The sequence below is a fragment of the Prionailurus bengalensis genome, chromosome B3 (genome assembly GCF_016509475.1).
Source record: "Prionailurus bengalensis isolate Pbe53 chromosome B3, Fcat_Pben_1.1_paternal_pri, whole genome shotgun sequence".
In the NCBI taxonomy this organism is placed as follows: domain Eukaryota; kingdom Metazoa; phylum Chordata; class Mammalia; order Carnivora; family Felidae; genus Prionailurus; species Prionailurus bengalensis.
The window spans coordinates 24,119,682-24,134,017 of NC_057355.1; the positions used below are offsets into that span (position 1 = coordinate 24,119,682).

The following is a 14,336-nucleotide window of genomic DNA, read 5'->3' on the forward strand; positions in this document are numbered from 1 at the left end:
CAAACATTCATGATTATTAATGTATTCCTTATAATTTGACCCTCTTATATTATAAAATGTCTCTATCTTTGGTAACATAGTCTTGAAATTTATCTGAAATCAATACCGCCACTCTAGCCTTCTTATGCTTCCTGTTTGTATGGAAATCTTATCTTTTTTTTTTTTAGCCTGTATGTTTATATGTAAAGCTTTGTCATTTTAGATGGCATATAGTTGGTATATGTTTTAAGCTTTAGCAGTTGGATTAGTTATTAAATTTACATTTAATTTTTGAAACAATAGATTAATATCTACCATTTTTATCATTTATTTTTAAGTCTGAACTCTCCTGCATTGTCTCTCTCCTGTTTGTTTTTGTTGTTGTTGTTGTTGTTGTTCTTTTGTTTCCTCTTTCCTACGTTCTTTGGTTGTTTGAATTTCTTTTTCAGAATTCCATCTTTTACCTTTTTAACTCTACCTCTTTATATATTTTAGGGAGTATTCTAATGATTAAGATATAGATATTTAATTGTTTGCAATATTTTGAGACTAAATCTTATATCACTTTACAAAACACAAGAATCTTGCAACCATATATGTCCATTTTCCTAGTCTCTGACCCTTTTTATGCTAGTTGTCAGATATCACATGCGCCATTAATCCTACAGCCAATGGTAAAATTGTTCTAAGTAGGTATATTTTTGAAAACATCATTTTCAAACAAAATTAAAAACATTTTCAAAACAAAAATTCTATTTATTTATTAACCAGTTCCAGTGGTCTTCTATCCTGAAGATCCATGTTGCCTGCTGTTATTGTTATCTGCCTTCCCAATGAACTTTCTTTAGCACTAGCACTACTGGTGATAATTTTTCTCTGTTTTCTTCTATCTCATAGGTTTCTTCTATCTGAGAATGTCTTTATTTAGCATTAATAATTTTTTTTAAGTTTGTTTAGTTTTGAGAGAGAGACAGTGAGCAGGGAGGGGCAGAGAGAGGGGGAAACACAGAATCTGAAGCAGGCTCCAGGCTCTGCGCTCTCAGCACAGAGCCCAATGCAGGGCTTGAACTCAAGAACTGGAAGATCATAACCTGAACCGAAGTCAGATGCTCAATTGACTGAACCACCCAGGTGCCCCTTTATTTAGCATTTTTTTAAGCATTCTTTAGTGAGGTATATTGTTACTGAATATAGAATTATGGTTTGACTTTTTTATCCCTAGAATTTTAAAGATAATATTAAAGACAATATTGCATATTTTTTAAATTTTTTATTTATTTGTTTTTTAACATTCACTTTTGAGAGAGAGAGACAGAGCATGTGTGGGGGAGGGGAAGAGAGAGAGTCCAGTTGCAGAATTGAAAGCAGGCTCCAGGCTCTGAGCTGTCAGCACAGAGCCCAACATGGGGCTCAAACCCATGAACTGTGAGGTCATGACCTGATCCAAAGTCAGACCCTTAACCAACTGAGCCACGCAGGCATCCCTGTTTTTTTTTTTTTTTAATGTTTGTGTATTTTTGAGAGAGAGAAAGAGAGTGAGCATAGGTGGGGGAGGGGCAGACAGAGGAAGACACAGAATATGAAGCGGGGTCCAGGCTCTGAGCTTTCAGTGTGGAGCTGGCCGATGGGCTCAAACTCACAAACTGTGAGATCATGACCTGAGCTGAAGTCAGATGCTTAACCAATGAGCCACCTAGGTGCCCGTTGCATAATTTTTTCATTGAATATAACCACTTTCTTTGGATTGCAGAAACAAAACTTTGGCTAACAAAGCAGGATTTGATACTTTAACAGAGGTTATTTCTGAAGAGCTCTTAACACTTTGTCTTTCACAGTTTTGATAAAATGAGCTCCTTTGGCAGGGAATATATATATATATATATATATATATATATATATATATATTCTTATACACAACGTTTTATATAATATAATCATACCATGTTTTTAAATGACTGGTTTAGCTTTGATATTTACAGTGAAAAAGTAAGAGAGTGTGTGGATGATTATGTTAAGGAGAAAAACCAAGAGAAAATGATTAGGGTGAATTGATGATAGAAATATCATTTCATTTAATTAATTGGTAACCCTACCATTATGGTCAGAGAATAGAAATATGGAATATTTTGTGTAGTGTACACTATTATTAACATTTTATGTGACTTCTCTTACTGTAGAATTAATCTACTCTTGAAATACCATCTTTTTATTGAAGATAAGTGGGACATAGGCATGTTACAACTTGTGAATTTGGGAAATATAAAATTTTATTTGAATAGCATTTTTTTGTCACTTTGGCATGACTCCCACATGTCAACCCCATGACAATCATTCAAGAAAGTAAAGCTGTTGCAGTTTTTGCCATGTATACCATCAAAACATATGATTATTCTATGATGTTATGAGAAATTTAGAAATAAAATTCCAGTGGACATGTAAGATAAATATTCCATGTTTTTGTGGAAACAAATGCTCAGGCTTGAGAAACACTATGATGTTGTTATGTCTTATGTTAATGATTCTTAAATTCTGCCCAATTCTACTTTTATCTCTCATCCATCTATCTACCTATCGATTTATTTTCCATAATCTGCCTGTAGTATATCTCGACCTATCAATAATCTATCATCCATCTTACTCCATCTTACTTGTTTTCCTATCATCTATCTATGTATCTGCCTGTCTATATATCTTTTTTTAAATGTTTATTTTGAGAGAGAGACAGAGAGATAGTGTGAGTGGTGGAGGGGCTAGGTGAGTGGTGGAGACACAGAATCCAGGCTCTAAGTTGTCAGCACAGAGCCTGATCCAGGGATCTAACTCATGAACTGTGAGATGCTAACCTGAGCTGAAGTCAGACACTCAACCCACTGAGCCACCTGGGCACCCCTGCCTGTCTATGTATCTAATGGCAGGATGGATATATTATTATAAGAGGCAGAAGAACATAGAAATGGAGGACCAAGGGAGTTACTTTGCATGTGTGTGGACAGTGGTAACAGTGGTCTCTTTGGTGATGATGTATAGAAAGAGAAAGCAAAAAGAGAGCATGACTACTGAGGGCCATTAAGTCAGAGACCTACCCAGAAAGAATTCTGGCCTTATTACTATACTTGATTTCAGAAAATCAGAACAAAGCTTCCTCATCCTATTGGCTGGAAATGGGAAAATTTAAACTAAATATAATGACTCTGCTTTTCCAGCCTTCCATATTTTAATAATCAAGTTTTAATTACTTGGAATTATTGCCTCAGTCTGTATTATACTAGACCATGAATTGGCAAATCTTTTCTGTAAAGGAGCAAATGACAGTTTTACTTTTTCAGGCTGTATAATCTCTGTTGCAATTAATCCATCCTGCTGTTGTAGTATGAAAGCAGATAAACACAGTGTGTAATTGAGTAAGTGTTGCCGTATTCCAGTAAAACTGTTTACAACAGCAGCCTATGGGCTTGAATTACCAATTCCTGAACTATAGCATTGGTTAAACAAGAACCTGAACTATGATCAGATTAACTCAGACACATAGTAAAAGTATCTAAGAATTACTTCTCCATTTTATTTTCATTAAAATTATTTTCCCTCCTTTGCCATATTTTCTTCACAAGAGAGTCCTATGAGTGTTACATTCCACCATAATCTAAACAATGTAAAACCAGCACTGTATAAAGAATTAGAGTGACATGAACTCCTTTCCTGTTATAACCAATAAATTATATTTCAAAATTGAATGTATTTCTCTCATATTCCATCTGTAAGGTTGCCAAGGAATTTGTGACCAAAATCTTGCCTGATTTCTTTTCTCCTTCAGCATAGTTTGAATCAAAATGGTATCTCTGAGCTTCCTTCATTGTGTCCAGCCTCCTTATGCAATGACTTTAGTCTATTCTGATTTCATCTGAGCAGTTGTAATTGTTTCAGCATCCCAGAACAGGATTCATATATTCTAAATCTATTATTTAACCTAGTTTATAAAAACTTGAAATAGTCAACAGTACACGTTTTCCAAGTTTACTCTTGTTTTCTCATGTTAATTGCATTGAGGGGTTAGACGAGAAAAAGTCTCTAAAATCTGGTAACTTAAAATTACAGTTGGGCTATTTCTGTTTTTGAAGTCAAATAAAATATATATTTACTTAAAATTTATATGACCAATTTTGTGTTAATATTCTATGAAAGCCTCACTCAGATAAGCATCCCAGTACATAATTGGGATATAGATAGGAATAATTCAGAAAAGATAAGCATTGTGAATGGCCAAGAGCATATAATATGCTCAAGCATACCAATCTTTATAACAAATATATATGAAGTAATTATAAAGTATTATAAATATATAATAAAATTAAATGTATTTTTGCACATACACACACACACCCATAATGCAATAAGTCAACAATTGTCTTTTTTCACCTATCAGATTAAAAGTTATATCTGTTAACCAACCATGGAAAATTTGGCCGTCCTGGTGTTTTATAATCTTTCCAGAAGACAGTGGAAAATAGATGGAAATTAGCACATTTTGACTAACAATTTTATTTTTAAAAATTTACTTAAGTGTTCAAAGATGTATGTAAACTCAAGGATAATCATTACAGCCTTAGTTGTACTTGTAAAATTGTTAGTAACCTGTTTATCTAAAGTCATGATTTTAAGTAAATTAATGTTGATACATTTATTCAACTTGTTTATATTCTATTCTATCTGGTAATGTATGTTTAAATTAATTGGTGTGAAAACCCAGGCTTTATATACCCATTATTGAGTACCAAGTATGTTTGAGGCAATAACATTGTATTTCATTCTTGTAAAATGATATACAAATGTGATTGTGCAGATACGGTCAATAAACCAATTTTATAGGAAGAATATTTTAAAATGTTGATAATGAGTTCTGGTCATTATTTTGCTATTTCATTTTTGTGTTTGTGTGTATGCGTGTGTGTGGTTTCAAATACATGTATTTCAATTACAAATGACATTTATTGGGTTGTTAGTGTAGGTACCAAATGCCAAGATAAATGCTTTCATGAACTATCTCAATGCTAATAGTAATTGTACAAATATTTATTACTTTTTAAAAAATAAAATAGAAGTCTGTGCTAGAAACTGAGGCTGATTGTTTAAATAGGCTGTGTTTGATTATGTGATTCATACTATTACTTTCAACTTAAAAAAAAAAAACCCACAACCCTATGGTATAACAGCCATTGGAAGATAATTAAAAATGCTTGTATTTTGCCTAATCCATTGAGTAAAACAATGTTTTGGGGAAGAATGCATATTTCTGAGGTTATATTCATTTTCCCTGTGTTTTTAAGGTCAGAGCCATAAGAATTTTCCAGTGCAATTCCTCATGCTAAAAAGTATAAGTATTGAGATATTGTAAGAATAGGAGAAAATTATGCCAAGATATTGGTTTGTGGAAAATTCCATGGTGTAAAGCTACAGACAATGATGTCTGGAAATATGGGGAGGCAGTGCTTAGGAGATGGGATACTGTCTTCCTCAGCAGAAACCACTTCATAGATAGAGCTCTGGGATCCCATGGGAGCACAGTTCAAAGTACAAACCAATGGCCAACAGGAAGAGTGTCACTAAATGGAAGAAACCACCTTTGGAAGAGATATAATGATAGGCAATATCCAAACATAAATACTGCAGATAGTAGGGGGAAAGCCAGTGAGGATCTCAGAGTGAAGAAACAATCCCCCACTGATAGAAACTTAAATGTTATAATCTCATATTGGAATATTTTGTGCGTGTAATTTATGACCATGTAGTCTGGATTCTAAACTATCTCCTTTGACTATATGTTTCATAATCAGTTCACTTTCCCCCAGTTATCTCCATTCATTCTAACCCTTTTCTAAAGTGCACACTTCGTGTTTTGCAAGTATAATTATCAACTCATAGCTAATAGCTAAAATGTTGGCCAAAATAATAAAGAGAATTGTGACAAATTCTGCCTGACTATGCCACAACAGTGGCTAGATTATGTTTAGAAAAATTGGTTTATAGTTTCTAACTTCGCCTTTTTATCTTCTGGTATTTTGAGGGGAAATGGACTACTTAAGATACTCCCAGTTGGGGCTCTGGAACATCGTGGAAACCGAAGGAGGAGTAGAAGTACAGAAGGAGAAAGCTTTCATAGATGGGTAAGGCTGCGTCTGTTGAAGAGGACTGCTGGACACTGAGCAGTGAGCCATCTCTGGTTTTGACTGATAAAATTCAGAGATGTGTGAACATGTAAAATCTCTTTAAGAATGAAAAGAACTGGTTAATCATAATGATGTTTATAACATTAATCTGTGAATGAACGAGTGAATGAATGGATAAGTAGTGTAGAAACTGAAGTCCCATTAGACATAAAGTTGTAATAAATGTGGTAGAAATGATATAAAATATTTGGGAATGATCATAATAATTGTTTCAACCAGGAAACATCAAAGGATGCTAAAACTTCTTGGAGAAAGTTTGAGGAGATACTTTTATAGATTGTTATTATCTCCTCCATGATATACTTATTATTTACAAAGAGAAGATAACTTAGTGGTGGAGAACCTGGTAGACACTACCTGAATTAAGTAAGAGATAAAAGATAATACCATTAGTGATGGAATCATCTGGCATCACTATAGGAAGCACCAGAAGAACCTAGCCTTATTTCTGTAGTATCTCAGACAAAAGTGAATAAATGCGAATCAACTCTGGAGAAAATATTAGATTCAGCTGGCATGATATTATACAAAAAAAAAAAAAAAACCCTCCACAAAAACACTGGGATTTAGTCTTTAAACATAATATCACTGAGGAAGTATTCTAGATTAAGTTAGACTAAATAGATATGAAAACTGAATACAATATTGATTCAGGATTTCTATAAAAGACATTAAAGGGAAAATGAAAAATTCTAAAAACGTTCATAAATAAATTATAGTATTATATAAGGCAGATATTAATTACCAACTTTGATAACAATACTGTAGCTATGTAGTAGAAAATCCTTGTTTTGAAGAAATTAAAATGATTTAGGGGATAAAAGAGAATCATAGCTTGCAATGTATTTGGTTCAAATGCAGGTGCATACAGGTATTACTTAGCACAGTTCAGCCATGTTGATCAGGTATCAGATCCCCATTCCTTTTTTATGGATGAGCAATATCCCATTGTATGGATATATCAGATTTTGCTTATCTATTTATCATTTAGTGGATATTTGCGTTTTCACTTTTTGTTTATTACGAACAACTTTGCTATGAACATTTATATAGAGGCTTTTGTATATACGTATTTTTTAAAATTATTTTTTAGGGGTGAGAATATGGTAAATCTATGTTACTATTTTGAGGAATTGCCTGACCAGAATGTTTAGTATCATATTTGTTGCATCTGTGCACAGTTAATATTCTGTTGAATATTGGTGGAAATTCTTATTGTAGACATAATTAATTGAATAAGTGTGATATACACAGTTGAAGTCTATTTCCTCACACCTTGTTGATTTAATGGGTGTATATGTTTTTCATCGTTGCACATTTTTGCTTTTGTATTCTCAGGTTTAAATGTTATGGAATCAATGTAGGTTTGAATAAGAAGCATTTCCTTGCCTTATAACATTAAGATATAGAACAAGTATATAGAAAAAATGAATTAAATAATACTCAAGGATAGTAGGGATTGTTCAGAAGAGTAGAATTTTGCCACAGAAATTATACTGGTTTTCTTCATAATATTCATGTAGATCTGCAATGAAAAACTTCCTCTTGTGGGCTTCATGGTTAATGTGGTGCATCAACCAAGTGGTTCAGTATGTTTTAGGGTTATTTTATGTTACATTATGTATGTTTTTTTAGTGTGATTTCATGAATGACTTCAGGGTCTATCCCTTCTCACAAGCAGCAAGTGAAAAGTGTCCTTTTGAATGATAATGCTTGGATTGTACATTCATACATTGTGAAAAATCTGAAGAAATGAAAAACAAAGTCACTGTTGGTGAAGAGTACACTGTTTCTTTTCTAAACAAACGAGGGTGGTCTTCTACTTATTATTTTAGAGCTAGCCTGCAATTTGATGTGTTTGAATTATACCACTCTTGTATGTATTAAACATTTAATCTACGAATATCTTGTTTGTTGGTTAAATGGTGTTCCTGTGCATATGTGCCTGCTAATAAATATACAGGTTTAATACACAGGAGTGTGCAGTGGGTATTATGAACACTAGTCCCAGTGTTCTGTCCCAGACTGTTTTCAAGTTTATATTTCTACTTGTTATATAATTTATTTTTATTTTACCTACATTAAATTTCATTTTTTGTCATGTGCAGTTATATGGGTTGTGACAAATGAATAGTATATAAAACACCATAATTTTGATATGGAGGGGTTCCATTGCCCCTAAAATCCTCTTTGTCGACACTCTGTAGTCAACCCTCATTCGACTCCATAATCTCTTACAACACTGTTTTTATAGTTTTGTCTTTAACAAAATGTCACTCAAGTAGAATCAAACAGGGACACCTCGGTGGCCTAGTTGGGTAAGCATCTGACTTCAGTTCAGGTCATGATCTTGGGGTCTGTGAGTTCAAGCCCTGCATCAGGCTCTGTGCTATCAGCTCAGAGCCTGGAGCCTGCTTCGGATTCTATGTATCCCTCTCTCTGACCCTCCCCTGCTCTTGCCTCTGTCTCTCTGTGTCTTTCCCTCAAAAGTAAATAAACATTAAAAAAATGTTTTTAATTAAATGGAATGAAACGTTGTATAGCCTCTGAAGTCCAGCTCCTGTTCCTAACACTTCGAGTTCCCCAGTTCACTTGAATTTATCCTTCAAAGACCTCTGCTAGCCTATCCATGAATTCCCAGGATTGCATTCTCTGTTAAATAAGGATCAGCCGTGCTTATTCCATATTAGTCCTCTTATGTCTTGCCTTTATGATGTTCTTTTCCATTTGTTTTTTATAATTTCCATTATCTTATGAAATTTTCCATCTGTTATTTTTATTCTTACCATTGTTTCATCAGTTTTTATGTTGTTTGTAATAGATTTTCAAAGTTCTTATCTATTACTTCCCACATATAAGGCTCACAACACCCTTGTCGTGTGCTCTTCATTTTACCCACCAAAGAGCATTTTCATCAAGTCTTTATTTGGTAGAATATAATTTTAGAATTTCTCAAAGAGAAAATTGCCATGGCACTAATTTCCATAGTAGACAGGATTGTTGACTATTTACAGAGTGAATAATTCAAAGAGGAAATAAATGAAGAAATGAGATGGCAAAGATGGCAAAGATGGGAAAGGACCAAGCAGCTGTGATTTATGTGGCAAGTGTTAGAAGTGTGGGGATGCATGTATGGTGATCACTACAGAATCAATGAATTTCATGTATTTTATGATCTTATTTATATTATTTGTGGTGTTTTGCTGCAGGTCAAAGACTGGAACAACTTACCATACTTCAGGGAAAAGAGATGAACAGCTATTCTGATGCTTTTGAAATCACACAGGATTTGTGGACAGTGATGTCAGAAATTCGGGATTCTAGGCTCATTATTTCAGAGTCCCAAGGTAGAATATTTTTATAATAGGTTTCTCCCCCACAAGTGCCTAGTTTCTTAAATATTCATTATTATTAATTTCCTTCATTAAGTAAAAAAAATCTCTTTGAAGTAACCTGAATAATCTCAGGGAATCATTGATATATATGCAAATTATCTTGTAGAGATAATTAAATGTGCCAAAATATTTATTTATCTTTTTATTACTGGAAAATCAAGAGTATTTTCCAAATGTTTCTACTCATATTCTACTATAATCACACCTTTTTTGCTACCACATTTGTAAATACTTCCCCATTACTCCTTGAAATTTCAGTTGACAATTTTTTTTTTATTTTCCCAATAGATTTTATGTAATTTTATTAGAAAAATATGCTTTTTTTGCCCTATGTACCTTTCGAGTTTCATTATTTAGATACTAAATAAACTATCCATTACACATTTACTTTATAATTCAGTAGATAAGACTGAAGAAAATAAGCCTGGCTATGGAAATGCTTATTTGTTTGGGAGGATGTTTGTCTGGATCAATGATGAGCACAATTGTCTGAGGATGCTGAGGGACTCATTCCAGATGTCAATCTGAGGTCCAGATGAGTGGCCCTCTAATAGGACAAATAAGACTCTCAGAGCCTGGCTGTATTTGATGATCCAAAGTGACAACACAATACCACTGTGAGCATGCCTTTTATTTCTTTTGGTGCAAGGCATTAGCCTTCTATGTCATGAAGCAGTATGAAACTTTAGATATACTGTATGACCCAAAACTTGCTTCATTTTGTTCACTTTGAATGGAGAGTTGTATGTAGGTATTAGTATATAGGAAATATGTTCTTAAGTAATAAATGAGGAAACAAAAGAAAGGTTGAATTAAGAGGTCAAGCAACTGTGATGAGTACTGAAAGTTTCACTAGTGTTGACTGAAAGAAGGGAACACTGCATACCTATATTAAATATTGACAATGGAATCAATTTTAGTGTTTGTTATTTTTCACTGTAGAAATTTTTCAGAGACTGTGTCTTTGCTTTTCTTTCTGTCATGTTTTTCTGAGTTAGACGGGGTGGAATGAAGTCCTCCACTTCTAAGAAGAGCAGTGAGTAACTATACCAGCTTTCTTTAAATTCATATGTCATGTGATCTGTGCCATACCCTAAGGTCTCTGTGTTCATCTTTCCAATGACTTTCTGGAGAATATCTTCATAATGTGTCCTTTTATTTGGTGAGTGTATCCACCCTCATTTCCAAATTGTAAATTTTACTTTATCAGAGTTTTGTGTGGATTAACAAATGAAGAACTTTGGAAAATTGTTTATTTGTTTTGTTTTGTATTGCAGTGAAATACTATTTTATGAATTAAGGTATGCTTGGAAGTTCCCTTAAAAATTACGATGGTTTTGTAATGTTGACCCCATGATTAAGATTATCATAGTGAGATCATTTTGGTCAGATTTATAAGATCATTATGGATCATTATTGCTACTTTTTTCATCATTGAGATTTTACATTAATTAGATATTTTTGATGTGGACAATTATATGCTAAATTTTATGAGCTCTTTCTAAGGCCTTCATTTAAATGATAAATACCCAAACACAATAAAGTTTTTCTAAAACACAAAACAGTTCAATTTTCCATATAATATTTGTCTCATAAAAGATATTAGGTTGAATTAATCAGGTGGATAGATAATGAAATTTCATAATATTAAATTATTAATCATTATTTTCTGTTAAATTTGAAACATCCATCAATAAGGGAAATAGTCTGTATCTTCCTTGGCATGATTACATAGAAGGTTTTATGTTACCTTGAGCTTGGTGTTCATACTTTGGGAATAGGTAAATGGTTTTTTTCTTGATAAAGTTCTTGTCATACATTGTTTCAATGAGAAATTGTTTTTGTGTTCTCTTTATGCTTATATATGTGTTTATGTATGTATATATTTTAATGTGTGTATTTATTTCTCCAGAATCTAGCAAGACAATTCAAATGAACTCAATAATAATGAATAAAATAGCCATGAACACTAATAATTGTAAAATCAGAAAATAAAAAAGCCCTACCAGATACTGAAATGGACTCTAAAACTTCCATTATTAAAAAAAAAATGAGAAAAAAATTGAGAATGAATGTAAATGAAAGGAATACTAGCACATAATTTGGTTTAATAAATATGATCCTACAAATACCTGCTTTTAGATTTTACTATGTGTATATTTATATAATACTTACATTAATGTATGTTTGCAGTGCATAGCTGCTATCTCCAGGTACCGAAGTATATCAACATATAATATTTATGCTGTTAAGGGTAGGTATTAAAAGTGTGCTACCCAATGTGTTTTTTTCTAAGTACTTTCTTCCAAGACTGGGAACAAGACAACAATGTCCTCTCCCATCACTTCTATTTATATTGTTCTGTACAGTAATGACCATGCAACAGGGCAAGAAATGTAAATAAAGGCATAAAGATCACAAAGTAAGAAACAAAGATTTCTTTGCAGAAAACTCAATTACTTATGTTAGAAAATCCCAAAGAGCCTACAATAACACTCCCAGAACTGAAAACTTAGTTTAGCAAGTTTGCAAGATACAAGGCCAATATACAAGTCAATTATATTACTATATAATAGCAACAAACAATTGGACTTTGAGATAAATCCCATTTATAATAGCACAAGAAATGAGGGACTTCTGTAATGCAATAAAATATGTACAATATCTTTGCAAAACACTGATCAAGTTATCAAAGAAAACCTAAATAAAACTAGAGATATATTCTGTTTATGGGTCAGAAGTTTCAAAATAGTGGAACTGTCAGTTACCCCAATTTCATTTGTAGATTCAATATAATCCAAATAAAAAATATTGCAATTTCTTTGTAGATATCAACAAGGTCATTCTAAAATTAATGTCAAAGGTAAAACAACTATAATAGCAAAAGATATCCTGAAAAACTTATAAAGTCAGAGACTTTACACTATGTTATTTTAAGGCTTACTATAAAACTATAGTAAAAATTAACACATAGGTCAAAGAAGATAATATCTGTTAAAGATAGTCATGGAGAAAGATACCTGGGTGGTTTCTGAAATGCTGGTAGTGTTTGTTTCTGGATATGTTTATTGATTACCTGCTGTTTTTGGAAGATGCAAATTTATTGATTTCTATAGTTAATGCATTCCCTTTGGTGTATCTATATTATACTTCAATTGAAAGTTTGAAATATCAAATAAAACTAGTCTAAATATTGGTTAATACACTTCTAGGAATATTGTCCTATAGATTGTGTGTTACCTGGGGTCCGATGATTGATTTTCTTAGGGTGTGTCAAGAGTCTCTCTTTGGGGCACCTGGCTGGCTCAGTCACTGGAGTTTACTACTCTTGATTTTTGGGGTTGTGAGTTCAAGCCCCACATTGGGCATAGAGCTAGCTTTTACAAAAAGAGTGTTATCTCTTTAACACAGGCATTTCAGCAAATAATATCAGGTAGTATTTATTTATTCACATTTTTTATATAATTGAGTATTTTTTCATGTGTTTATTTACATATCCATTTTTCTCTTATGATAATGTGCTTAGGTATTCAGAAGTCTTAATATTGAAGGTATTTTATTCTTGTTACTTTTGACATCAAAATCTTTTTTAAGTTATTATAAATTCTGGTTTTTTTTATTTTGGTGTATATTTCTTTGAGTTTTAACATGTGTGGATTTTTGTATTGATGACCAAAATCAGTATACAGAACTGTTGTGTATTTTGTCCTTTAACTCCCCAAATTTCCTTATCCCTTTACAGTTATATCCTACTCCTGGTATACAGTAATTAATTTTCTCTATTCCTATGGTTTTGTCTTTTGGGAATGTTAGATAAATGAAATCATACCTAATATAACTTTTAGGATATTTCACTAAGCATCATTCCCCCGAGATACATTGAAGCTATAGTTTGAATCAATAGTCTCTTTTTTATTGTAGAACAATATTCCATTATGTGGATGTACACCATTTATTTATCCATTCATCCATTGAATGGCATTCGCGTTGTTTCCAGTTTGGGTCTATTATGAGTAAAACTGCTATGAAAATTCATCTATAGGTTTCTCTGCAAACCTAAGTTGTTTTCAATAGCAGGGATCAGCAAACTTTTTCTTGAAGTGTCAGATAATACACTGTCTAGATTTCAGGACCATACAGTCCCTGTCACAGAGTACACATATCAGTTACTGCAGCTTAAATTAATGAGTGTGGCTGTGTTCCCATGAAACTTTACTTACAAAAGTGGCAGTTGGCCATTGGGAAATATTTTGCCAACATTTTCTATACAGTAAATATTCCTTATTGAGTTTTGCTATATTGTGTGGTGAGTATGTTTAATTTAATAGAAACTGCCTAAATATTTTCCTAAGTTTTGGGATCATTTTATATTCCTGACAGAAATGCATAGGACATCCTGTTGCTCTGCATCTTTATGAGCACTTTATGAGTCAATATGTTTTACTTTAGCCATTTAAACATTTTTTAGTATTTATTTATTTTTGAAAGAGAGACAGAGTGCAAGTGAGGGGAGGGGCAGAGAGAGAGGGAGAGACAGAATCTGAAGCAGGCTGTGCTGATGGCTCAGAGCCTGATGTGGGGCCCAAACCCATGAACTGTGAGATCATGACCTGAGTGGAAGTCAAATGCTTACCTGACTGAACCACCCAGGCACCCCTTACTTTAGCCATTTTAAAATGTGTGTGCATAATCTAGCCAGAAAATTAACAAGAAACCAGTGACTTTGAATGACACACTGGAC

The 14,336-nt window shown here is 32.9% G+C and overlaps 1 long non-coding RNA gene and 1 other non-coding gene across 2 annotated transcripts; both read left to right on the plus strand.

Moving 5' to 3' along the window:
- The first annotated feature begins 2,770 nt into the window (after positions 1–2,770).
- Positions 2,771–13,884, plus strand: LOC122468349. Its single transcript, XR_006293217.1, has 3 exons — positions 2,771–6,137; positions 9,410–9,547; positions 10,594–13,884. It is a non-coding gene; the product is annotated as an uncharacterized LOC122468349 (long non-coding RNA).
- On the plus strand, positions 10,062–10,128 carry LOC122469900. The gene has a single exon (XR_006293778.1). It is a non-coding gene; the product is annotated as a small nucleolar RNA SNORD109A (small nucleolar RNA).
- Positions 13,885–14,336: the final 452 nt, after the last annotated feature.